We start from the raw sequence: 27,451 nt of genomic DNA, 5'->3' as shown, positions 1-27,451 counted from the left end.
CCACAGCCTATGTTAAAACAATGGGAAAATGGGTTAGTCACGATATTGCCATATCAGCTCTTGAGCTTCCACTTCCATGAACCTCAGTAAAACAGGCTAATAGGACCTTAATGATGTGGCCAGGTTGTCTCTACTAATCCCCTCCTGCCTGCCCCCTGCTCCTCTGCTGCAGTTTGGCTACCATCTCCGTCCCCTGGCCAAAACCAGTAACACAGATTCCTTTTGGGAGCAACGGTCCTCTGCTCTTCTCCTCCCAGCTACTGAATTCTCCTCCCGTCTCCAAAGCCATGACAAATTCAGGCTGCCCTGCATGGTCTGTGATTTTGTGATTTACATATCATATGGCTGCTCTTCACACACGGATGACTTTCACTTTACATTCAGCAAAATTCACAGAGTAAAACTTTGCCCTTTTCTTCCACGAAAAGGGAAAGTAGATCCGAGTACTCTGCAACCGGGGGGAGTGGGAAAAGGAGGGGAGAAGAAGGAGAAAGGAGGGGGAAAGGAGGGGAAAAGAGGAAAGGCTTTACCCTTCAATCATGCTGAGGTATCTGTCTGATGTGGGGAAGTATCCAGCCACGTGAAAAATTAAGAGAGTTAATGAATTTCATTCCATTGTTGCAAACTGTGTGTGCAATTTAACTAATGCATAAAGCAGGGCCCACTATGGAAAGTACTCTGAAAACTGGCATTAGGTCTAGCATCTTCTTCAGAAACGTGTCTGGCTATTAAGCTTCAGGTCTGTACCTTTCAGGAAAGCCGAGGTAGTCACTACAAGGAAGAATATACATTTTTGGATGAAGGCGTTTGCTTGGCCATAGTCTGATGGCTGTGGTTATCTGGTCTTGTCAGTTCGCTGGGAACCAGAAGTGCTCAGAATGGGCATTTAAAAAGCCTTTTTCAATAAAGTAGGTGACTATCTTATGGTCATCGGCACAGCCTAAAGGCAGAACAGGATGTTTTAGAGCCTGGTACCTTCCCTTCAGTTAGTGGGGGCTGAAGTCGGGCGTCCCTTTGGGATTTGTCCAGCTGATGATGTGTACGCTTTGACAAGCCCTGCTCCACCAGCTCACCCCAGCTACCCTGCTCACAGGCCTTTCCGAGCCTGAAGTGCCAATATAAACACCGAGATGCGCGCTTGGTTTACTTCTGCTGGTGTTTGGAAGAGGAAGGAAACATCATGGCATGAACCAGCCACAAGCCAGAATTCATTCAGTTGTTTCAGCTATTTATTTGTTTTTAATCAAAGCTGGTGCTTCATTTCAAGAAAGCATCTGGAAACATTTGTTTCCAAATAAATTGCATTTAGACTAAACTTTGGATGACAAGCTTCTGAATGCAGAGAGCTTTTCTAGCAATTTGTGAGAGAACTGCCAGCAGATGGTAAAATACATTATTCAAGCTATAATTGGAGCAATGTAGATTTAGACAAAGTTAGATGTCTTTGGGCTGTACCTGGTTTTAGTCTGGAAGGTCCCTTGTATCTGAAAAAGCTCTTTCAATGTGAGGCTGAGTGAGGGAGTACTGAGAGACCCACACTACATTCAGAGGCTGACGCTATCTACACAGCCTTGCTAAAAAGAAAATCCAACCCCAAATGGAAATATCTCAGGAGCTTGCAGTTTACTAGGGACTGTGTTAGCAGTGGTGAGGCTAAACCAGACAGACAGAAGCTACAGAAATGAGCAGCAGTATCTAAATCCCCAAGGTACAGTTGGACAATAGCCATGAGTCAATCTGATCCACCCAGCTATTCCTAAAATGCCATCAACTCAGTACTAGGATACCAATGTCATCACGATGCTGGAGGGCAATCAACTCAGCCTTTGATAATCAACGAAAAGGGCCATTATACAGAATTCATAGACCAAAGTAAAATCTATAATGTCTAACAGGAAAATAGTTACTAATGTCGCTGTGGAGGTTAATCGAAGTCTTGTGTGTGGTGAGGCTTTGAATCTTTCTAAATCAAGACACTACTCATGACTGTTTTCTTACCGAGTAGTTCATCTTTACGCACCGTCTCTGATGAGTGTGCTTGCTTGCTCACTCATGTGCTCTCTCTCCCACAGTGACTTTCACCGACCGATTTTAAAAGGAAATGCTTTTCAGGGAGGCAGAGCGCAGTGTTTTGGGGCTGCCCGAGCCTGCCAGCTCTGCGCAGCCCTCGGTTCCCCATGTGTGTTTCCCTGGCCGGAGGCAGATGGTGGTGGGGCTCTCAGGCAGCCAGCGAGCAGATGACACGCTCAGGATGCCCTGTCTGCTCCAGCACGCCGCACAGGAGCCAAACTGAGTTCCTCAGAGTCAATCCTCCTGTGGCATTTTGAGGCTTGCTCTAAATCTGGGAAGGAGGGAATCAGGCCGTTGCTGGCTGTGATGTGTCTGCAGCCTTAGAAAGCCGATTAACATTTTCTTTGGGAGTAAGACCTCAGTGTAGTCACTCTCAGGAACCTTCTGAGCACCCAGCTCTTTTTTAAATGCTCCAGCATAGGATACCAACAGCATCCCATCTTCCATTAACAAAATGATGTTATCAGGCTTTTTAATATTCACAGAAGCATTGAAATTCAAAGCTACCATCTGCACATCAAGTTGTAAAAGGCATCAAGCTGTGAACTGTATTTTGTGCTGGTTTATAACCTAAACTGTGTGAAATCACAAGACCTTTAGATATGCAAGAGCGGGGATGACCCCACTCTGAAGTGGCATGGGAGCTGGTTGCAACAGAGAGATTTGAAATTTAAGTTTCCCAGAAGTTTGGGGATTGTGAAGACTAAATGTTGCTTTGGAGTCATCTTTCCCCTGTCTGAGGCATTCAATCCAGAGCCCTGACCAGACACCGCATGCTGCTCTTTCCCTGTGGCAGACCTTTCACACTCGGCTAGTTTGGAGAAAAATCAGAATATATTTGCTGGAACTTTCCACATACATTAATTCTTGGACAGGGTTAAAACTGGAGGAACAGTATCATCAGAACAGTCATTTCAGGGAAAAAATTACTTAAACCATTGAAAAGGGGAACTTCTAATAAAAATGACGATTTAATCCATATCAGCGAGTTGCCTATAGCTGTGCTGTAAAAGTGTAATGGCAAATAGTCCGGTGTGAATATTTTAGCCTCTGGGTCAAAAGCATTAGTGTTTTACATCACCTTCAGCATCATAATGCATAGTTCAGAGTCTGTGCTAACAGAAGGATCTCTTACCTTTCAGGTGAAGGCGTAAAGCATCCTCAGCCTGTCCTTCACAGGAAAAAAGGAGCCAGAGCTCTCTCAGAAATAACTGCCAGTGAAGAATGCAGTCTAGGATGCCCTGCTGTGAAAGTGGTTTGTTTTGCACAATAGACTTATGAAAGATGGCATACTATATAGCTGTTGGGATTTCATTCTTGGTCTTCAACAGCCAGTGGGGGATTTAACCTTTAGGTTCTCAGCTGCTCCCTGGTGCAGCAATCTTTGTCCTCAGTAACCTCACTGGCCATCACTCTTCATCCAACAAACATTTGGAAATTCCAGCCTGATTTCTCAAGACCTCCTAAAAAAGTGACTGAAGCAATATCCCCAAGTCAGAGATAATCAGAAATGCCTTCCTGCCTGCAGAAAGGATTTTTTAAACTTAGTCATACAATAGTTCATGAAACTTGGCTGCTGGTGGGAGCAACAGGAAGGGATAGTCAACCTATGTAGCTGTTTATTGTGGAAAGGAGGAGAAACTATTGGAGTCTGTGCCAGAATGATTATGCTGCCTGAGAGGGGTCCTATGCACAAACACACACCCGTTGGTAAGCTCTGGGATGAGATGCACTTCAACCTTGGGCACACAGGGGAAAAGTGCAAGTGCCCTATCTGCCTCTCGCTCTGTGCAGTGAGATGCTACACGGCGTTAGCTGAGTAATGCGCTCAGCTTGGCTCCCCTGGAATACATTGAACAGAGAGGAATCCACACTGTAAACCTTAGTTCATCCCAGCCAAGACGATTTAATTCCTTTAGAGCTTGCTGATGTTTCTGCTTTTTGTCTACCAGAGAATGTCACCCTTTCAAGTCCCAAACAGAAGCTTCGTAGAATCTCAGCAACATTTCCTCCCTCTCACTGGTAAATTTAAACAGAAATATATTCCCACATGTCTGGTGGAAGGAGAACTAAGTATTAGGTTGCTCATCCTCTCAGCTCTGCTCTTACACAGCTGAACATGTGCTGTCATTGCAGATCCAAACACCACTTCAACACATACTGCTTCCCAGATTCAAAAGCCATTCATAGTGGGCCTCAGGACAGGTCCGTGGATGCTTGCCAATGCTCAGGTAAAAGTTAAATGAATTGAATAATGTTTCTTTTAGGTGCTTTGAATGGTTTTGATTAGAACTGCTTAAGCTAAAAGAGTCTTTCCTTTAACTTTTGGACACTGCTACTTCCTCAGCAGAAATTTAGAACATATTTTCCATATATACATGCCTATGCTTACATTGGAGAGTTACATATCTTCTACATGGCTAAGAGAAGCAGATGTAGCTGCCATTGTCTTCATTCTCCAAGCTGTTAAACACATCAGGCTCTAGACAAACAAAGTTTGGCACTTTGCAGTACGTGCGTGAAATTAATTAGACGTCATATTCATGAGAACGAAGTCAAGGCCACCTCCAAGTTTGGATTCATGCTGCAAATTATACTTGAAACTTGGTGGTGTTGGGACTCCCACAATGAGTCCATTCCTGCTAGGCAAAGGGCCAGATGCGGAGGTCATTTGTGCCAGGATTTGACAGAGCTCCTGAATGGCTTTGCTGGCCAGCTTGGAGGAACCAAATTGCACCGAGCGGAAAGTGGGGGAGATGGGGAAGGATGGCTGGTGTGGGGGAGCAGGTAAGCAGGAAACCTCAAAACTGTAAAATCCAGACAGCCAAAGTGGCAGAATCTGTGCAAAATGGCATCGATTTAGGACCTGAAGGGAAATAAGCGCAATGTCACTCCCCTCTTCACTCGTTGGGGGTCTTAATCCTGTGTTTCCTAGACCTATGTTTAACAACATTTTGTGCTTTAGACACTTCAAAATGAAGATTACATTTTGCTCTGAGTAACATACAAGTAAGGCCCACTAATTTACAGAAAGGCTTTAAGTTTTCACCCAGTCTAGAATTCAGCCTTCATTTTAAGATGTAAAAAGAGGCGCTTTCTCACCATCCAGAAATATTTTGCCAAGTCCAGAATTCAGCAAATCCCATCATACAATACTTCGGAGATGGATGTCATCTTGACCTTTATGAAGCCGATTTAACAGAAGTCATATCAGTCAGAGGCATTTTAAAGCAAAATTAGCAGCATGGAATCCTGTGGCGTGACCTGACAGGGTAGCACGTGTTTGTTTTACAGCCTGACCTTGTGGCACTGGAAGTTTAAACGAGTTCAGACATTTTCACTGGCCTGGGTGCTCAGCTTCTGTTATCCTATGTCATTTCTCTACAAGCCGTGCAAAGTATTTTCATACACAATGGAAAATTGCAATTTTTCTTCCCTGTGACTTTTTCCCATAATATATAAAACTGCTATTTGTCTAAAAACCAATAGGGAGCAAAAGTTATTTACAACCAGATTTAAGGTTCTTTTTTTCCGATTAGAACAAGTTAAACATCAAACAGAAACAAAAGCCTATTAAGTGAGCTTCTCTTGAACTTGTTTTTACTTTAAACACACAAAGGGTGCTAAGGAATTGCCAAAAATGGACAGGTAAGTAAATGTATAGAGCTTTCAGAAGACAGAGCAAAGCTGATGTACAAAGAAAGAAGAGGTCAAGGACAGAATACCAAACAAGTCTCCTAAGAAAGCTTGATAATGAAGGTGATAGGATTAAAGAGGAGAGGACCAAGTGACTTTAGGCTGATTTTTTATCCTCCCTCTCCCTAAGACTACCCTGGGGGAGGTTTCTGAAAGCTTGAACACACTCAGACCTAAAGGGACAGGATTAGGAATCTGATCTGGCACCCTGTTCCAGGGACTATCTATGATCTATGGAGCTGACATGAGTGGACCCACACATTACATCTTATGGTAATGTTATTGCAGCTGTGAAGAAATCCCAGTGTCTGTATTTCTGGATGATTACAGATGGACATCATGCCCTGGATATAACCTTTTGGTATGGCATGTAGTAAACTGTAAATCTACCATGACACTCAGGAACAGAATTTCAAATCAAGAAGCGCTAGTTTTAATTGCTCAACACCCATTGATACTGATAGGAATGTGGCAGTTAAAGCAGAATATAATGCTCTGAAAACATGCCAGTCCTCAAGTCCTCACTATGTCAAAATCATCCCATTAGACTGAATTCGGCATTGGCATGGATGACCAAAGCCATTTGGGCACACACGCTTAACTGCAACTTAATCTGAGCGATGACTACAATCTAACCCATAGGCTTCCCATTAAAACACACTCAAAAGATAGCTCTTAACTCTTCCTCTGACATATCTAGCAGCAAAGCTAGATATGGCAGTTAAAAAATATGCATTTGTGTCACTAAAATATTCCTAGATACAGATTATAACCTACTTTCCTTGACTATGCAATTAGCTGGAAGAAAATGGTCTTTATTTTTACCATTATCTTTGGACCTTCTCTGGACACCACATTTATCACAAAAGCTATTCTGAATGAGGCAGAGAGACTGTTAGCGTAATTCAGATGAATATCTCATAGCATACCAAAAACTAGCAGTCACGGTTTTTTTTTCCCCTTGTTAGCTGACAGATTGATTTTCTTCTCCTGCTTTGACTTTCTTCCGTTAATAAACATTAACAATTTTGAGCCACTGAGGCAGTTGATTGGAAAAAAAAAAAAATCACTATCCCCTAATGACTCTTTTGTTAGAACTGATAACCTCTTGGAGTTCAAACAGGCATGCTGCAGACATGTAATGAATAACCGGGAAAACTGAGAAGACTTTTTTTTTCCTCCTCAAGCGTTCACACACACGCGCAAACACACAGAGTAGAAAGCTCATTGCTTGTCTCTGCTGCCTTTCTCAGAAATATAACTAAACGTTTCCCTTATTTGTCCCTGAGAAAGATTACCTTCTCAGGCAAGAACAGGAAAGTCAAGAAAAGCACAACTGTACTCTTATCTCTTTTAAATGCCTGTTGTGAGAACAGCTTAAAAAGTACTATCTGGAAAGGTGGTTTTCACAGAATCACAGAATTATCAGAGTTGGAAGGGACCTCTAGAGATCATCTAGTCCAACTCCCCTGCCAAAGCAGGATTGCCCAGAGCACATTACTCAGGACTGCATCCAGGCGGGTCTTGAAAATCTCCAGAGAAGGGGACTCCACAACCTCCCTGGGCAGCCTGTGCCAGTGCTCTGTCACCCTCACCATAAAGAAGTGTTTCCGTGGATTTGAACGGAACTTCCTGTGTTCTAACTTGTGCCCATTGCCCCTCGTCCTGTCACTGGGAACCATTGAAAAGAGCCTGTCTCCATCCTCCTTCAAGCCACCCTTTAGATACTTGTACGCCATAATAAGGTCTCCCCTCAGCCTTCTCTTCTCCAGGCTAAAGAGTCCCAGCTCTCTCAGCCTTTCGTCATAGGGCAGATGCTCCAATCCCTTAATCATCTTAGTTGCCCTTCGCTGGACTCGCTCCAGCAGTTCCCTGTCCCTCTTGAACTGGGGAGCCCAAAATTGGACACAGTATTCCAGTTGTGGCCTCACCAGTGCAGAGTAGAGGGGGAGAATGACCTCCCTCGACCTACTGGCCACACTCTTCCCGATGCAGCCCAGGATTCCATTGGCCTTTTTGGCGACAAAAAGGTTTTGTTTTTTTTTTCACCATACTTCTGGCACCATGACCCTGGTGCTTCACTTCCACTCATCTGCTAAAACAGAAACACAATGGGCTACCGCACTCCACGTGTCCAAAACAAAGGGGTCCACTGGGCAACCAGGACTCAGGACAACCATACAGCCATCACATCTACCCCATGCTCTCCTTTTCTCCCGGGAAAGGACAAATGACACAACTAATTTTCTAGACTTGGAGCTCAAATTTTATCACTCACTATTAACAATGCAGAGCTGCATTGCTAATTGAGTCTAGCATCACCGAATTACAATAATTGTTCCTGATCCTACTCCCCCCCCCACTCCCCCTCCCTTTTTTTTTTTTTTTACAGTTAAAGAGTTTAGCTATCAGCAATTTCAGGCGTTCATTATTATTCAAAGTGAAGTTTGGCATATAAAATAGAAGGCTATTTTTCTTTTTGAGTTAAATCTGGCTGACATTTGCTTAGCCTGTTCTCAGCTCTACAAGTAAAACAAGAGAAGTAGCTTTGTTATTTCAGTCTGTTTTTATCATTTCTCAAGGCCAGCTTGAATTAAAAAACAAACAGGGAGCCCATATGCTGGGCTTTGCAAATAAAAAGCCCTTTGAACAGCTAAAACAGTAGGCCAATTTCAGAGGTTATATGTCATATGGTTCAAGGTTTTAGTCAAAAGTAGTTACAAGAGTCTGAAGGTAAAATCCAGTTCTGCCTAAATCAAAACCAAAGACTCCCAATGACTTCAGCCCAAGATCATGTAAACCAGTCAGCAGGAAGGAGGAGCTCAGCTGAAAGTTGAGTTGGAAGGAGTCTAACTTAAACATCCATGTATGATTCTCCATTGTGGAAGACTGCTCCAGAAGGTGGCAAACAACCCCAAATAAAGCTAGGGCTTTAGAGACATTAAAGTTCTACGGAATTTTATAGACAATAATAATTTTCTTACAGACTCTTAAAGCCACTTCTAGAGCACACTGACAATTGCACCCTGTTACAATACCCTACAGATGGTTTTAAAATTAATGGAATTACGGAGTTTTCCATTACCCGCTGTAATTCCTCCGCAACACTGCTATCTAAGTCTTTGGACTGGTCTTGGTGACTCACAAACACTGCAAGTGACTCATCCCTTCCACTGAGATCACCATTACAACAGGTAAGCCCTGAAGAAAGGTGCTGCTGGCAGGTATGCAGAGACAGGGCTTCACACATGAAGTCAGGAGACAGAGGTTTTCCGAGCTGAACAGTTGTGATCGTTTTGGCCATACCAAAACAAGGTGATTGCAGTGACCGCAGTGCAGAGACCAGCCAGGCAAGGCTCAAACCTGGGAGAGGAAGGGTTCCTCATTTTTGCTGCTGTACAATAGCATCCAACATCACTTGTACTGTTTTGATAGCTTCACAGAAGCAGTGACCGCTAACGATCAAAATATTTAGTAGAGAAAAATGGTTGGGATTACCTGCTGAGGACAGTAGTAGTCACAACAGGGAGGAGACTTTCCACTACTGCGCGGCCTGCCTAGGCATCATATTGGGGACTCACCGAGGATAGCACACAATGAGAAAGATGCTCTCCTTTCCCCTTCTCCCAGTAATTAAAGCAGAATCACGATGAGTCCTAATGAGTTAAAATATGGACTTTATGGAAAGTGGCACGGTGTAGATGATCTATAACTTGAGGTGCCTTTTGTCCTGACCAGAAAAAAACTGCCATCTATGCTAGATGGCAAAAAAAAAAAAAAAAAAAGGTGTAAAATTATGTTGGTTGCTGGAACACGTATCAGAAGTCAGGTACTTTCCTGTGGCGTTAAACAGGTACTTCCAGCACCTATCTTGGATTCCCAAATGGTAGTAACTCAAATTAGTTGCACCAGTGGTACCCCACATACAGATTCGGCACAGAAAACCATATAGTTTTCTTACGCTACCACTGGCTCATGGGCAGTAAAAAATAGTTAAAGTATGCTAAAAACACAGTGAAAATATGCTCACATAGCAACTGGGAAAGGGATTCAGGGGAGAAAGAGCAAGGCACATGGAAAACATATTTTCTGCATGAAGTAACTGTTCTTCCTGCTTAAAAAAGTCTTCGGGGTTCAATGAGGAATTTCAATAGAAATCCCAAATGTTTGATTTCCCTTGAGCACGTTCATTAAGCATGTACAGGCAGATTTTCAAAAATACTTGTTTCTCAACAGCTCCTATTAAGAATAATGAGACTTGCTGTATGCTAAACAAATTAAAGATGTAGCAGGAAGTGGATAAGGAAGCAAAGCTTTCAAAAACATAGCAGTGCCAGAGATCTGCCAGTGAGCTCAGTGTTGCCACTTCTCTGCCTCTTCTCTTGTGTCGGTGCTACTGGAAACATTTGTTAGATGAGGCAAACATTGTGAGCTGGTTTCTCATCGCAGTCATACAGTACCTAATCCTGAGAAACTACAGAAAACCATGTCATTATTTGGCTTCATCACATTTACATTGATCTGACATGTACATAGAAGACTGGGAACCTGGCCCTGAAACTCCACATGCCACATGGAAAGAAAGTCACTTGTTCAGCACCAACAGCACGTTCAGAAAGTGCCAAGAATCACAATACATTAATAATATTTTCTTTGCAGCGTTAAGAAGCTTGGAACTAGATCCAAAACAGCAAAGAAGTGACTTGGAAAAAAATGTCTTGCACTTTCACTGCCATCGTATGTCAACCTGCCAGCATAATTTATCCTACAGAAGATGAGCCAAAATAAGCAGAGTGGGTGATTTCCTTTTCAATGAGGACAATAAAATATATTTTCTCTTAGAAGCAAGCAATAAAGATGGAAAGAAATAGCAAAATAATAAAAAAAAAAGATACTATGAAATACGTGCATTTCTTGCAAAGACTTGAAAATAGAATGATATAATGAATCTTTATGATCAAGATTATCTCAATAAATGGTAGGTAAGGTAATCTGCTGAGAGCAACTGCTGTTCCTAACTGACAGAGCTAAATCAATAGGTGTCTCATTTAAATCAAGGCAGTGCCCACCAAAAATTTTGCATCATCTTAATTAAGCCTGGTACAAGGAGTGAAGGGAGGAGAAGAAGAAAAAGAAGAAAGATAATCACAGTTTAATTAAATTGACACAACTATGTTTTTAGAAACCCCCTCAGGTCCTGGATTTAACAATCATGTCTCTTACTGCCTCTTGTTCCTGAGTTTAGAAGAATACCTCCCTTTATCCCACCCGATACACAGGCACAGGTGTTGTAGAAATCTTTAACAGGCAATCTCTCTCTCAGAGCCTTACTCAGTGCATGCTCCAAAGAGCGGTTCAGCTGAAACCAAGTTTAAATAGGGTAATAATCCCTGGAAATGGGAAAAGGAGGAAGAGAGTAAACAATAGGAATACATGAGTAGAGGCAACAACCAAGAAAATTTCAGATCAAATACAGATGTAAATAAATAACAGCGGAGCCAACTCAATGAGTCATATCTCCTTATCCTTGGGGGAAATATAAGCATCTCTTCGCATCACAAGGTAGCTGTGAAGATAAGAATATTGCAAACTGCAAGGCACTCAGGTACAAGGATGATGGAGGCCATATTAACTTGTAAAACAGGTAGAGATGGGACAAAAACCCCATACAAAGGTCAAACTCTGGTAACCTAGAAAAAAACCCAAAACAATAAAAGCTGTGGTTGCAGCTGGTATGGGGCATCCTCTGTAGCTACAAATTTCCCTACAAATTAGGAGTCTGGTACTGCCATCAGCTAATGTTTGCAGACTTCTGCTCTACCTTTTACATTACAGATGCGGATGATTATGAGAGAGCAAGTGACAGCAGCATTGCTAGTTACTATCCATTCTTCGCTAGGCTCTACGACTAACATAAAATGTGTTAGCGTAGAGCTGCTTCAACAGACCATGATATGTGTATGATATCTTTTTGCCCCTGTTGTTACAGGTGCTGCTGTCTTCCTGATGGTTTAAGCTCCTGGATGCCGCCCCACAGTGGTAAACTGGGAATGGTTTGATAAAAGTACTGAATCAGTCTCTCTCATTGACTGAGCTGTTGAAGGTGCAGCTTAGTGCTGTAACTATCTATACCCCAATGCACAAACTTTCTGTAAGGTTGTCCTGGAATCATGCAGGCTTACCAAGGCCGGTATGTATGCCATATATATAGAATCATAGAATCATAGAATTAGTGAGGTTGGAAGGGTCCTTTAAGATCATCAAGTCCAACCGTTAACCTACCCTGATAAAAACACCACCACTTCTAAACCATGTCCCTAAGCACCTCATCTACCCTTTTCTTAAACACCTCCAGGGATGGTGAATCCACCACCTCTCTGGGCAGCCTATTCCAATGTTTAATAACCCTTTCAGTGAAATGTATATGTAAATGTATATAAGTATACACACACAGAAGAATCCATTTATAGGATTTGAATTTAACCTGAAGATCCAATCAGCTGGGAGACATTCTTTGGTTTTGACGTTTTCCTTTTTTTGTTGCTTGTTTGTGAGCAACATTCAGGGTTGTCTACTGGTTTCAGCCTTCCTCTATTAGTTCTTATTTTTTTATCTCAGTCCTCCTTCCTGCTGCATATTAAATGAAGGACAAACATGTTAATAGCATCAAGAGATACTGAACGGATATTTAAGATGATTAACAGACATGCACACCTGGCCCCTCATATTAACCTATATCAGCGTGTTCCATAAGGTTCCATTATACAATGTGCTATAAAGTAAGGTTACCAGGCCAGAAACTAAATTACTAAGTATTTAGATCAGATATCCAGCTGTAATTCATATCAAGTCAAAATTCAGTGCAGTAAGCTGAAGCGGGGGGAAGGGAAAAGGAAAGACAAACAATTCAAAAGAGGCACTAATTACCTCCTGCAGTTCAAGCAGGGGAGACGCATCAGGAGGGAATTATCTCAGGTTACATTCAGAGAGAGTTTGGATTACAGCCTTTTAATAAACGGCCATAAGCTACTACGCAGAAAAATCAAGAAAATAAAAGTTCCATAATGAAGCCGCAGTGATATTCTGGTTTGACTTGGGTGGGGAAAGGGGAAGAAATCGCTCATGGGAAGTTTTGGCATTTGTCACAAAAATGTATTTAAAACTAAGATGAGTTTCAGCTGCAAAGCATGAACCTGGAGTTCCCCAAAGCTCACAGATGTTTGACTCCAAGGTTTTGTTCAAGCTCATCTATATGTAAAGAGTTGAATTAACCCATTAAGATTCACTCTAGCTGTTATTTAAACCTGTTTTTAAAAGTAAAAGAAAAGAAACGAAAACTAAAAGGGAATTTGAGCATCTACAGTTTGAGACAAATGGTTGATCTCTAAATCTAATTGAGATGCATCCACCAGGTCTGAATATTCACAAAAAAATCCCCCCACACCTCCTAAAAGCCCCTTTTAATCAAACAACTTGGTATGGAGTCACTGATTATTTTAATTTGCACATTAAAATTTCCACAGTTGCTTTGCAGAGGGACAGTTCCCGTAGCGCTTGATTCTCTTTCCACGCTATAACCCTCACATTTTGTTCCTTTTATCCAGTCTTCTAAGTGCATTCAGTCCACTTTCCCGTTCTTTCTATTTGTGCCTTTCTTTGATGCAAACCAGGAGCAAAAAGCCAACTACCACAAACGTGGCTGAGGTACTGAAGAACAGAAGGTTGCACCTGGAATGCCTGGAGAGGAACGAGGAGAGGATGCAGCAGTAAATAACCAGAGCAGTATTTCTTTTCACCATGCACTCAACCAGGCAGATGTCCTAGGGACTCACGAGCCCAGGAGGTTGCAAGCAGCTGATGATGGCCAAAGCCGATGCCATTCAGAATCTCAGGTCCACACCAGCTGCTACAGAGGTGAATGGGTTTGCTCACTGCTGCCTTCAGCAAAAACACCACGTACTCTGTATTCAGACCAGAAATCCTGACTATCAATCTGAAATATTTTGATTATAGCATCTGCTGCTTGTTCAGTGCTATGGAATTAAAATCTCTCTCCAGGTAACCATATAAACAGCCTATGGTTTTTCCTTCAAGTAATGGAGCACAGGTCCATTTATACTCTGAGCTGCTTTGAGTCACAAAGGCCTGGAGCCAAGGATTTATCTCCCATTAGTCATACCATAGATGCAGGTCAAAGCCCTGCTCCAAACATGAGGCACACACGTGAGTGAAGACATGCCTTCCACATCCTCCCATGGAATGAGTGAAAGCCTTTTCTTTAGCTGGCATCAGTCAATAACCAGATGCAGTTTGCCATTCTTTTCCTATCTTTCCATTTTCTTCTTTTATTTTTGACCCAGTTCTGACCTTAGATATTTTCAGCGCTGTCATTTGCAGCAAAGTGTGTGGCCTAATCCTCCTCCTGCTGCCTACATGCTGTGAAAGTCCCATGGTGGCGTTTTGCTTCTGCACCTGGTGCCCCGTGTTCTACGAACATCTTCTCCTATGTGACAACAGGGGTAGGTCTCAATCCCAGGATCGTGAGACATACTAAGAAGTCATTGAAATAGATACAAAGTTCTGGACACTGACAGAACCCTTCTCACATGCTGAAAGTCATGCAGGCGCTTACCTCATTACCAAAGAGGACAGTGCTGAAGCTGTCAGCTCATACTTCTCTGACACCACCAGTCTCAGTGTAGTAGCTGTGATTTGTCACAAGCAAAGAACTGGGGGATGGCCAGATTTGGGGCTCCCATTCCTACTTGTTCAAGGCTACAGTTGGCTCGTAACCTCACCAAGGTGTGCATGGCAGCTTTTTCTGCACAGCACTGCTCTGCTTGAGGACTATTTGCTGTTTTCTCATCCCAGCCCTCAAGCTCTGCAAAACTTACTTCCGCTGCCAAGGCACATTATCTTGCCTTGACACCTGACCGATTTTTTGTTTCTTCATCCACTACTAGGCAGTCAGGTATTTAGGAACAGTACTTAATTAGTAGAATGGCATCAAGCTCAGTTTTTTCCATGAAGGTCTTTATAACTCTCCTCTTGGTAATAATGAGTGTGGCATACTGCCTGAAGTACTCTGGAGAACGTGTAGACTTGTGGATCATCTCCCGGATAAAGAAAAGATGGATAGTTACCAGTAACTTGAATTCTTTGAGGTATGCTACCTACATGTTTGTTCATTTTCTGCCTCCCTCACCTTGTTCTTGGCTATTTCCACTTGGATTGCACGTTCAGAAGAGCTGAAGGCAAGGGATTTCTCTCCTGGCCCACATATATACACAATAAGGGGGGCAGAGCCTCAATCCATAACCACTATTGCTACGCAAAAAAAAAAAAAAAACAACAACTAAAGCCATATGTCCTCTTGACTCACAATAAGACACACACAAAAAACCAGACACGGACTACACTTCTTAAAGAACTCTGATTGCAGAAAAGCAGCACCACTTGGGTCTGAGAGCATTCCATGGACTTTTTTGTGATTTACTACACATGAGGTTGCTTACATATTCTCAAATTTAATAAAATATATTGATTCCTATCCTATGAAAAGGAGAATCTAAGCAAAGTTGCCATATCACCACAGCCTTTCTGACTTTATCCAGTGTTGCTGTAAATTTGCATATTTGGTAAGACAGCTAAGCTCCACCAGATATTCCTAACTTACATCGCTGTGTAAGCACAGATTTTTGAAGAAAGTATATTACATCTGGAGTCACTTCAAGTCTTTTTTGCAATGGACTGGTCATTTCTAGGAGAAGGAACTAAAATAGAAGAGTAGAGTACAAAGCTGGCCGCACTGCTAACTTGTGATACATATGCTTACAATCCTTACACCTTTATACTATAGATATTTTTAAGTGCTCCTGTTGAAATCCTGTGTTTTGGAAACATCAGGAAATCTTTACATTTTGACTGAAAAGAGAATCCCACTCTTTGATTTCTGAATAAGTAATGGAATTACAGGAAGACAATCCCCCATATGTCTCCTTTAGCTTAATAGAGCACTGGTCTGTCGTTTGCCAGACTTTCAACTTCCAACTTCTCCTATTGACATAGATTACACTCTGCGAAGTAAAATTAGGAATATGCTCCTGTGGAATCATCTTGGGGTGTAGGAGCCTACTGAAAAGCACCTTGAGTTTCTAAAAAATCTGAACAAAATGGCATTTTTGAACTAGAGCAACATGGTGGGACAGGCCCTTGTGATTACCATTTCTTAGGTATTATTTAGCCATGGTTTCCTTCTTTCCGACTGTCCTTGGCAAGACAGCACAGTTAATCCAGGCCTACAGCAAATCTTGAGAACCTCAGACATTTTTCCCAGAGGAACAACACCGCAATCTGGCTGAGGCACATAAAAGTTTGGGTACTTTTAGGGTCTCTGCATTCCAAGATAAATAAAGCAGCAAACTCTCACACACACCTGCTGCACTCAAGTTCTGGCAAATTATCAGCCCTCTCTTTCTGCGGGGAGACTTGGACAAATAGCAGTCTTCCTTGGAATCTAGTTCTTCTGCAGGGAGAGGCTAAAGACCTCTTCAACCGCTCTACCCAGCTGCCAGCCTAGGAGCTGTGACCTCCAGCTCCATCCTGGAAGCCTGCATAGATAGGCTTTGCTGCCTGGCTAAGGGTTAGTCAGCATCTTATATATACTGTTGATGAGTAAATGGATTTTGTTTATATCAGAGCTATCTCCCTTGCTATGAGCAGTAACAATGCAGACTTATCGGAAAATACGGGCATGCATTTCCTCAGGAAGAAAAAAAAAATAAAAATAGCTTGCTGTTGACACCTCCTTATAATGTTGGTTACTTCATTGTAAATACCACACCCAACAATATTTGCAACAGATTTTGCCAGTTGCTGATCTTCAAGTTTTTGTAGGATATAATCTCTACTCAGAAGGTAACTGCAGCTAAAAATATGTAAATAAATGGAGTCTTCATTTTAATGCCTACTTTCAGTGCCTTGCCTCATGTTAAAAAAAAAAAAAAAAAGAAATTCCTGCATTAGGATGTGAGTTAGGAGGAAATACTGTGTTTCTCTTCTGGGTAACGTTTAAATCTCCTGTCTGAAAATGCTAATTTTGAAACAAATGATTCAAAACTTTAATTTTGAAAGTATTGAAAATACATTTTGACATTTGAGATTTTAATTTTCTTTTTTCTTTTTTTTTTTTTAGTAACAAACCCTATTTAATGAATGCTGAGAATCCTGTCCAAAACAGTAAATTTGTTTCAAAATACAATTCACTGGGGAACAGTTGCCTACATGTAAACTAGCTCAGTGCAAGCTTTTATGCAATAGCAGGGTCCCAGTGGACCGCACTGATTGATTCTTCCCAGTTCATATAGTTCCCACTGCAGAGGTTCATCACTGACATAGGAGCCTTTTAGTCTTTTTGTTCTGGAAGGTTTTTTCATTTCTTTGGTGATCATATGGTTACTTCTGATGCATTCTGCTGGCATTTTCTTCTTCTCAGTCTTCTAGACCAGACATAACCACACAACTCACTGATGACTAGCGTGTGATACTCTCTGTACCCTTCAGACATGTCTCCTTGCTAGAGAAGTTAAATTCTATTTTCTCCCCTTCCAGTAAGTATACTTACCTCTTGTAACCTACAGTTTTTCTTTCTTTTCACCCTCATGGACTTGTACCCAAGTTGAAAGAGGGACCTACGCTTTGGGGTATCAAACCAAGAGGGGCCAACCTTCTGATCAGAAGTTAACTCATTGCCAGTAAAATCAAACACACTCAACGAAGTGTACATTGATCATCCTTGAAAGCTAATTACACCAAACAATGTCAATTTCCATAAAGGGCAAGGACAGTTGTGCAGAACCATCACCAAGCTAGCATAGACACTTTACTGTATTGCTCTCTTATGAAGAACCAGATATACCATAAAATCTTCTGTATGCTTCGCTGGCAACTTCCCTGGCAGAACAGGCAATAAACATGAGTTATGAGATTAAATAGAGACTGGCACCATCATCTGCTTTCCTTTACAGCACAGCCAAATTACCTTTTGTGCTGTTGACCCTTGCAGCCAAAATAAATGTACAGCTGGGCCAAAGTTGGCTGGTGACTCCAGTTTGCTTAGCTTTGCCGGGGTTAAGGATGCTTGGAGTATTGAAGAGGCGTCGCCTTCAAGTCTCCAGGGCAAATGCCTTTTGCAGAGGTATGCACGAGTGACACAGCACGCTAAGCATCAAATTAAACAATCCGAAATAACTATAAAAGAGACATCTGGAAGAAGGGGAACAGATCTGGACCCAAGAAGAGACTCCCTTTTCTCTGTCCCCTTCCAGTGTCTGTGTTGTTCTCTCCCTCCAGTGACCCAAAGCTGGGTGCAGTAAAGTTAAAACCGTAGAGAGTACAAAGTTTGATAATGTTCTTGGTGACCTTTTTCCTTTCCTTAGAGATCACCTTTTACATTAAAATAAAGAAGCTACCTGGCAGACCCCGATGCTCATCTATAGTCTCCTGATTTCAAATTTGCAACAGAGCTGATGTCCCCACAGCACCGGCTCTTATTTCTTGGGAATATATGCCTTGCCTCAGTCCATGCAGCTTTCATGAATCATATTGCATCGCTTTCATGTGCCTCTTCTCTGAAGGCAGATGGGCATGAGCCCCAAACCAAACTCGGTTTTCAAGCAAGCCATTTAAATTCACGAGAAGCAGCTTGCTTAATTGTTCTGCCTCATGCATATTCCAAGCAATTCTGGAGAGCATCAAAAAGCTGGAGCCACCTGTGTTTTTAGGTAGCCAAATAATAAAGACTCTCTAGTACTTTCCAGTGCTGAAGAGTGCCAAAAAGAGAATCAGACAAAGGCCCAGCAGATCTCATGATGATGTACCTCTGTGGTCTAGTTTAATTCCTCACTTCCACTCCAGCCCTCTAGCTAACAACGCTCTGCCATTCTGATACTGCAATCACGGGTATAGCATTCTTCCTCCTTCTCCCCAGTAATTTTACAATAGCCATTCCTCTTCAGCTGTGAGTATGGTGAATACATGAAAAATACTTGACGCTACAGGTTCTTTAGGGTGGGTGATTAGGAATACAAGTGGTGCTATTGGGATGCCCTGAGAATCACTGCCTTAGCTTCTTTGAAAAGGCGGTGCTCTCTTTAGGTTGCAATTACAAGGTAGTCAAAACATATAATGGGCAACAGTACCGCACGCAGCTGTAACTCATTTAGAGAACACTCTTCCTTTCCCTGGAGCTAATGCTGTGGAGAAGCTGTTCCATCACTCCTTTGGATTGGTTTATTGTAATGCCCTTTTCTATTTTGATCAAGTTTATTGCCACAGAGGTAAATTATTGTCTGAGTTACTTCACACGCCTAGTTTATACAGCACATGTTGAACCATGTCTTTGTTAGTGCTCCAGCATGAAGAAGCTCAGCTACAGCCCCGAGTGTTACATTAGTTGTCCCTATGAGTTCTTTTGATCAAAAAGAGCTTGTCTTGTCTTACGCACGTACGTTTATCTTGAAGAGCAATGCTGTTGAAATTAGATAAATAAGGGTAATATGTCTTGCTCTTCCTCCCTCTTTTCTCTGCTTGGTGCTTTATTTTCAAGGAGTGCAGTTATTCGTTCATATGGTCCTGGGCAGAGACTGAAAAGTGTCATCATTCCACCTGGTCCTCCTGATGACAGAAATCAAACTCCTTAGACCAAACAAGCCCATCAGAGAAGCAGAGCTCCCAAACATCTGGTTTTTGTGAGAAAGCACGGGGTACAGTGTGCCAGATTTGGCTTTGAACAGGTCAATTAGTAACAATGGAATCAACTCTAGTGGCTGTCTTTTTTCCTTCTTCCTATGATGCCTACTCTTCCTATGATGCCTAGCTATCTCCCCCGCCCTGGCAGTGCGCGTGGGAGAGCCAGGATGCTGCTCCCTGAGCATCATTATGTTTGGCCTTCCTACCATGAGTGGCAATGTCAGGGCCAGATTTTCTACCAGTTCTGAACACAAAAAGGGAGCATCCAGCACAGGAGCCAAAGGATTTTTAGCCCTATAAAAAGAGCAACATTACAAACTTCTTCTTGCCCATGGAGGTTGTGGAGTCCCCTTCTCTGGATATTTTCAAGACCCGCCTGGATGCAGTCCTGAGTAATGTGCTCTGGGCAATCCTGCTTTAGCAGGGGAGTTTATATAGGGTTTATATACCGTTGATGCCTATTCACACCAGGTTTAAGCTGGTTATAGACTAAAGCCAGTGATCACACATGCAGGAGCCCTTGCAGTGAACTACATGCATTTCCCTTTTGCAGCCAGCAAACCTCCCCTGAATAATTGTATTCACTTTATTGCAGTAGCTATTACCGAGTTATTACAGTCACTGAGTTTAATAGTCATCTGCAAGGGAAGACAAGCTGTTAAGGCAAGGAGCTTGATATTAAGTACCTTACAGCAATCCTTTGAAGGTTGTCATTGGACAAGGCAGAGCCTGGCTTAAGGTCCCACTGAACTGGTTTCAAGGAGCAGGGCAAAAATCCAAGAAAGCACAAAACCAAAGGACTCTATTGCTTCATTGAGGACATCAAGCTCTTGGCCAAGCACAGGGACTGTATTCATGCTTTGTATTATGCTAACATAGACACAAGGAAGCCCCGTTTCTCTTGACCAGAAACACTACAAGACCTCAGTAAGAGGTCTGATAGGTGATGGGGAAAGGACATGCCCCGACATAAAATACAAGGAGCAGATGTTGGAGAGTGAGCTTGATAGAGGTATTATGCAGCAGCACAGGATTCCAGCTTAGAGGACCTGGACTCAATTTGTTGGTTCTTTTTTCAGTCCCTCTGTGATCTTGGGCTACCAGACATTCTGCCTCCCTTTTGATAAAGGCATCAGGCAGCGCTTCCCTGCCTCACCGCACATTTGTGAGGATGTGCTCAGGCACACAACACTACATAAGGCCACACGGACGGACTGCCAGTTTGCGGGGGTGAGACGCCGCTAGAGCGGTGGACCCGAGTGCCACAGAGCACCACCAAGCTGTAGCTCTAATGGTCCACTCTCCAACGTACTTGTTAAACTGAAGATACAAATACCCCCTCCTCTTGTAGGTCAGATGTGCTGATCGGTTTAGGAGCTTACAAAGGATTCAGCCAGCAGATCTTTAAAACTAGAACACAAAACTCTGTCACCCACTAAAAATCAACAGATGAAGTTTTAAGCCCCTTTTTGTTAGTTACCTAGAAAACCCACGTAATTTACTAGCAATCGCAATATGGCTTACGGTAAATGAATGCCTCTTAACAACCAATGTCTCTTTACATTTTCCACTGGAACTTGGTATATTAGTGGAACAATAATTATGGAAATAGCCAGATACAGGGTAATCACAAAAGGCCACTGTGACATATGAGATTTAAGCGAGTACCAGTAGTTGTGCCTCACTCCTAGATTACATGTGTACTTGCTGAGTTCAGTAGCCAAAGCGCCACCAAGTATAACAGCAGCAGGACTGAATTCTCATCTGATAGTCATTTGCTGTTTACCTAGGAAACAGTTCCCTGAGGGCCACAGCTACAGAAAGCCCAGCTTTCTGTGGAGTCCTTGCTCTTCATCCTGAATGTGGCACAACAGGAGTAGTAAGAAAGCACACAGTCTTATTGTGCTACCAGAGATGACTGGTGGAGACCAAAACCACTGCACTCATCAAGCAACGAAAGCAACTTGCCAGGTAGAACCAATGGAGTATGTTTGTCTAGGCAACATTTTTAATGCATATTAAAATGGATACACATCACTCACATCGGAAATTAAAAAGCAACACAGAAAACCAGTCTATCATTATATTGTTTTTTTTATGAATGAGAATACATTCTCAGAAGTAATAAAGTCTTCAATATGCATAAATACCATGTAACACTCTCAAGAGGAAGATCCGGTCTTCTCAAAAACTGGTTGAAGTACTTAAGGATACAGAAAAGGAATAACTTCACAAAAAAAAAATCCCTTTCCGCAATTGTCTATGTATTAGCCTGCAGTAAAGAAACTAGCATTGGATATTTGGAGCAATTCATTCTGGTGAGGCAGAAAGAATTAACTCACACCGAGCGTGCAGTCACACATCAGTCACCTTCAGAAGTATGCAATGGTCAACCCCTTTAGCAAGGTCTTACGTACAGTGAGGAAGATATCAGGAGTGCAAACGTTAGGTGTGTAGATCAAAAAATATAGCCATTATAGTATCTGAGGAAGTCTTGCAAACAGGCCTTTGCTCAGATATTTTTTCCTAAATATTTTTTTTCAACCACAGGTGGTTACTGGCTGGCTTACTTTGCCTGTATGTTATCTGGGCCCTCAAATTAAATGTTGTGGTCCTTGGCAATATGACTGGGTGGAGAATCAATTCACAAAAAGGGAGAATCTCATTTTTTAGTGCCTTAGAAATACCCGAATTTCAATGCTGGGGATGTCAGGACTGCAGGATACGGGCACAGGCAGCGACAGAGAGGACGCTATCGAGTACTTCACTTGAGCGACCACGGCCAGCTCTCAGAAGAGAAACAGCAAGGCAATTTGCAGCTGAGGGGCTGATTTATCGAGGGTACACAAGCCGTACGCCCTCTGTTTCACAAGCACAGCTCTTCTCTGCCCTTCTCCTCGTGCACATCCACAGCTTGTATGCCCTCGGCCAAGCAGCGGGGCTGCCGGGGGGCACGGAGCCGGCTCTCCCCTCCCCTCCCAGCTTTGGCCCAGAGATGCCAAGGCAGAAATTCCTAAATGGCTCAGGCTATCCGCAGACCTTAAAGACCGCTTTTATATACAAAGCTGCATGTTGGAAACTGGTTAGCCGGCTTTAACTATGAATCAGTTCTATGTTGCGGTATTTCCTCCAGAGCGTTCACCTTTGGGGCAAGAATGCTGTACAAGTGTTTCGGCTTTCAATCCACACGTTTGATAAGAGACGGCGTATGAAAGCAGGCTTCCCTTGTGATGGTATCACCTTTTCACCCCTTCCCCAGGGCAGCTAAGATCATGGTGAGGGCTAATGCTCATCCTGCAAGTACATCAGCATGTTGCAACGGAAGAGAAAACATAAATTTAGGTTTCTTGTTTCACAAACACAGAAGCTCTCATCTGCACACACCAAAGGAAGACTGGAATAATTTTCTCCCAGCCTGCACCACACAGGATTTGTTATTTCCTGAGAAATATTGGGGCCCAGGCATTTCAACCATAGCTAATTTCCAGAGCCGCAGGTGCAGCACCAGCCAGTCAGTACAACTAAAACAGGGCAGTAGAAGACTGTAAAATACATACATTTAATGTCGTTAAGCTCTTCCAAATAGCAACGTGCTGTTTAAGTAACTTGTGTCTAAGCCCTTTGCTGCTACTTCCCATGAAACATTAAACGAATCCTTTATTAAAGAAGAAAAAAAATCTTTTTGTCTAAATTGCCTTTTTTTTTTTTTTGTCAAGATGCCTCAGTTTGTTGTGTTTGACCTTCTCTAGCTACTCAAGAAATCCTTGTATTTTAACTTTCATAGTCTGACCTTTCTTATTGTCAGTTGCTTGCTTGTTAACACTGACTGCACCACCCAAAGGCCTCTCAGGAATAATAAATATCAAATTAAACTTTGAAGGACTGAGAAAGAAGAGATGCTTTGGCTTACATTGTATGAATCTCTGTTGTACCCTCAAAGGGTGCAACACATTAGTTGTCCCACCTCTCCGCAGTTTTTCTGCGCCAAAATCCATAGGTAGAAACCATTTATCACTGGCTACATCTGTCATATTGTTTCTTCATGTCAAAGCAGCACTCACATGAAATAAACCTGACGTGTCCTGTCATGAAATAATCTGATATTTATCCTGTGCAAGAGGGAAGGAACGATGGGAAAGGCTGCCATTGATCCTTGGGCTTCATGGTGACAGCGTGATCTCCTGCCTGGGCCAGAACGTTTGGGGTTTATTTATTTATTTTTCTGTCTGTCTATCTATTTATTTATGTAGGATGCATTCTTATTATCCTAACTAGTCTGTGACTGCACAGAAGTCTTACATTGATACTGTAAGATACTGTTGATACCATAACACAAAGTGAATAAAGTATTTGAAGAGCAAAAATTGAGTGTGAATGGATGCAATAAGACACAAGTTGAGGGACATCCCTTAGATCCTCTTTAAAAGTGTGTGAAAATATTTTTTTTTCTCTGAACTGTTAGCGTTCAAGTGCTATCTCTACTATATACTATGCAAGCCTGTGGCCCGGAGGGTAATTTGGATTCATGCAGTCTGCTAAAATCTTGCAGCGGGTGTCACCCCTACATCTGAACTACATAAACACTCACATGTTCTTACTTCTTCAGTAAAGGCTGAATCTGCCGTGTTTGTTCACTTAATGCCTGCCCCCTGTCTGTAGCAAGGAACAAATCCTTGGTGGCTTTAGTGTAGACGCATGCAGAGGCTATGCTTTGGTTTTTGAGAGCAACAGTTGGGAAAAGACGGTATCTGTTACCCAAGCAAATATAGCTATTTCAATATAATGCCTATAGTAATTTATAACACTGTGGGGACTTCCATAGCATGAAAAGAGGAAAGAAGGTGCGTGCTGGTTAGGAGCAGTGTTGGCACCATTTGAATTTCTGACGCTCTTGCAGGCACAACTGAATGTTTTAGTGTAACTACATGTCAGGCTATACAAGGTGACACGGGTAGAATTTCTTCCTAAAATATTGTATTAGCCCACTGAAAAGAGTTTGAGTGCAAAGAGATAGGGAGGAAATAATTTTCCAGCAAATTAAAGTGTAAGTAATACAAAATATTGATCTGAAATCATAAGCCCATGGGAATCTTATCTAAAAAATCTTCCTGAACCGGACAGCATATCCTTTCACATAAAGCAGTACAATCTTCTGTACGATACCTGGTCTCATCAGCTCCAGTCTGGTTTATTATTAATTACTTCTTACAGATGCAGCAGTAGCTGGGAAAGCTAAATAGGGTGGTATATCTGGTAGATTTTTCCTTCATATTAATCCCTTTTATGTCTGAATTAAAGCCAGAGGCTATGGAAGTTAATTCTATGCTGGCCGTGCTGGAACTATAATAACCTGTGAAAACTGCAACCTTGACAAAGAGGATTAATCACTGCTTGCATGTATGGGCTTGTGAAACCAAGCAAACGTTTACATTAGTAGGAAATGCATTTTTCTTATGCTGATTGAAGGACGTGAATCTACGTGCTCACTCGTCGTCTTGGCACCATGAAATAGGGATTAAAAAAAATAAACCTTTTTACCACCTTTCCAGAAGAAATTGGACTTGCCAAGCCATTTGAAATACAAAGTTGAAAGATTTACTTGTGGAGGATTAAATGAAGCAAGGGAATTTCATAAAACCAGGCTATTACTGAGCCTGTGAAAGCAAAGACAGAGAAAGCGAAGGCTGGCAGCAGGGCTGGCAGTGTAGTTACCCCCAACATGCAGCTATGTTCCTGCCCTAATCAGTGCCGTTAAATTCAACACAGAGACAGTACAGAGTTAGAGAAGATTGCTGGTGGTCCAGGAAGCTCACAGTATGCCCTGGGAGCTGGTTACTAAGCATCTCCGAAGTTAGGTCAGGACTGTCATCTCTCTGGCATACAGGACCCTCCATACAACCCCTGATCCAGAGCACAAAGCCCATCTTGGTAGGCATCCATCTCAGCAACAAAACAGTCACTCACTATTACCTGTAAGATCCTAGTGGTGACAGTACCCAACATGGGACCTGGATTCAGCTCCTTCTGCTACAGATTCCAACCACCCTCCCATTTCCTAGGCATGTGCGTTCATTCACCTACCCACTGAACAATCCCCGTTTAGGCTGTGGGATGAAACCAGGCTGTTGCGTAGCTGGCAGACGCCGCGGGGCAAAGGAGGCTGAGCAAAGAGGAAGACTGATGCTAGCCTGGCAGTGACAGCACTGAGCCGGAGCAAAGTCCTAAGGAGTCTGATCTGAGATGTGATTCCTCGTACAAGTATATGCGTTTAACTTGTTTTATCTTAGATAGTCAAACGTTGAAGAACGGTTCCAGGCAGCAGGCGCCACATTGCTTTGCATCTATGGGCTTCGCTTATTTCCCTCTCCTTCCAACCCTTGAAGTATGTTGGCCAAAAGCAACCTGGAGGTTAGGGCACACTTTCAGGATCCATGGAACGCAGGACAAAATCCCTTTGCCCTGAGATCGGAAGTGCTGCATATAGCTCCATTCTTAGGTAAATGGTTAAACTATTAGACAATTATACAAAACAAAGGAAATAGAGCTCCCATCTCCTTTTGTCGGCAAGCAGCCCTGGTTGCTGGGCTTTGTTCTCAGCTACTTTCTGCCTGCAAACACGTTGGGCCAGACCCCTCCCTGCCTCATTTCTGAACTGCTGATGTGCTATGTGAGGTGCTAAGCAGGTAGACCATAAGTTCTTCAGAGTGAATGTTGCCTCTTGCTCTGGATTTGGGCTGCATCCACATAGAGACGTTTAATTACCCTTGAGGATCAGGATCTAAGTGCCTGTTCAGCATCACAGAAGATTTGCTGGTTAAGAAAAGAAACTAGCAGAGGAATTTCCAGGCTTTAGTCAATTATTAATCTGTAAGAACACCTACTCCTAAGAGTACTGGTTTCACACTACAGCCAGGTTCATATCCTCAGTCATTTACTTCAGATTAAAGAACCCTAAATTATTAAGATGAGACTCACTTTCAGTTCTCTGTACATCTATTGAGGATTGCTTGCTTTCCTTTAGTAATGCAGTAAGTTAAATGGCCTATATAACATTGACCTTTATCCCCATTTTTTTCCATTCAAATTCTGCCATCTTCCATACTCAAAAAACAAGCAAGCACATGTTTGTTTGTTTGTTTTTTTTTAAATTAGAAAAACAAGAAGAATATGTAGTCGTCACAATAAATTGTGTTTCTATGACAGAACTTCAAAAGATCTCCTTTCTATCTGCTACAGACACTGTAAAAACCATTTCGGTTATCCCTGCAGCCGGAGAGTGTTCCTAGATATTTAAAACAACAGATACAGAAAACCTGATAGTTCAGAATCCTCCGTAACAGGCCAGTAAGTTGCCACGATGTACGCCATGATCCATGAGTCGAGATGCTACTTATTTTTGGGAAAGACGCCCTGACCGGGCAGCTCTTAAATGACAAAACTCCTCCAAGCACTTTCAGGAAACATCCCTCAGAGCTCTTCTGCTGCCTCTGGGCTTTACTGACAGCTTTCCCGACCTGCGACGGTGCTTTAGACTGCGCAAGAATTTGCCCAGAAGCCACGAGAGCATGTGCTGATCTGCAACACGATGATCATTACAGTCAGGTCTCAGTGCCACGAGCAACACATGCAGGAGGACTGCAATTCCTCTCAGGTTGAACTGGCAAACCTCTGTCTGTAGGCTCAGGCTCAAGGTAACTCAAGCAGCTCAGACCTCAGCAGCTTTGATTCATAGGCACTTTCATGAGATTTTGGGGTTTTTTTGTTTGTTTGTTTTTTGTTATGCCTGTGGCTTCCATAAAGCCAGCCCGTAAGTACACATCACACCAGTCACAAAGGAGAAAGTTCAGCGGAGGGGGTTTACTCATCCTCCCAGGGCTGTCTGTCCTTTCCACAGCCCCCGGGACAGCTTCATTTCTGGACAAGTGACTGAGGTGTG

This window comes from Vanellus vanellus (genome assembly GCF_965231255.1).
Source record: "Vanellus vanellus genome assembly, chromosome: 2".
In the NCBI taxonomy this organism is placed as follows: Eukaryota; Metazoa; Chordata; class Aves; order Charadriiformes; family Charadriidae; genus Vanellus; species Vanellus vanellus.
The sequence above is the reverse complement of the archived record's forward strand: the minus strand, read 5'-3'. Positions refer to the sequence as shown.